The sequence below is a fragment of the Balaenoptera musculus genome, chromosome 19 (assembly GCF_009873245.2).
Source record: "Balaenoptera musculus isolate JJ_BM4_2016_0621 chromosome 19, mBalMus1.pri.v3, whole genome shotgun sequence".
Classification (NCBI taxonomy): Eukaryota; Metazoa; Chordata; class Mammalia; order Artiodactyla; family Balaenopteridae; genus Balaenoptera; species Balaenoptera musculus.
The window spans coordinates 10869959-10870750 of record NC_045803.1 but is presented as its reverse complement, the minus strand read 5'-3'; positions in this window follow the sequence as shown (position 1 = coordinate 10870750).

Sequence of the window (792 nt, the reverse complement as noted above, 5' to 3'; positions counted from 1 at the left end):
GTGAGACGGGGACAAGGAGTGGGGGAGGGGGGAAGGGACGGGTATCCCGCTAAAAGGAACAGCCCGTGCGAAGGTCTGAGACTTGCCCCTCCAATCCCCTGTTCCCTCTGGCACAGTAGCCTGGGTGTTCTTTCGAGGGTGAGGAATTGAGGGGACATAACAGCCTCCCCAGGACCAAGGCCAGACCTTGCCAGGCCGGCACAGGAAGCCACACCCTGAAGTCAGATCCACGAGTAAATATTACATCTCCCTCAGCCTCGCTCTGAAGAGATAAGGGGAACAGAAAAGGGGGGTCCAGAAACCCGCTTCAGCTTCGCCCGGGAGGACAGGACAAAGGTCCTGCCACGGGAGCCCAGGCCATCTTACAAAAATTAAGTCAGTAGTGGGGGGGGTCTCAGCAGGGAGACAGAATGAGGAGGTCCCAGGTCACCTCCGGCTCCCTAGGGCATTAATGATGTGGCTGGTAAGAAAAGAGAGCAGGGGTTGGGGGGAGAGAGCTGACAAAACAAGGTCAGAGAAACTTGTCCCCAGCTGCGGAGAAGATAACGACTTACCCACTCTAACCTCCTGAAGCTAAGGCCTGAGCCTCAGTTTCCTTGTCTGCAAAATGGGTTCTCAGGGAGGGAGGGTGATGCTGGCTAACAGGGAAAGCCAACAATGTCCACATGGATAATGTGTCATTAGTAAGATATATCAACAATCTGGTTACTTCTCCTCTCTCTGGTCCACCACCTCCTGCCTGGTCCCGGGCCGTGCAGTAGATACGTTGTGAGCCACATATACACTTTAAGA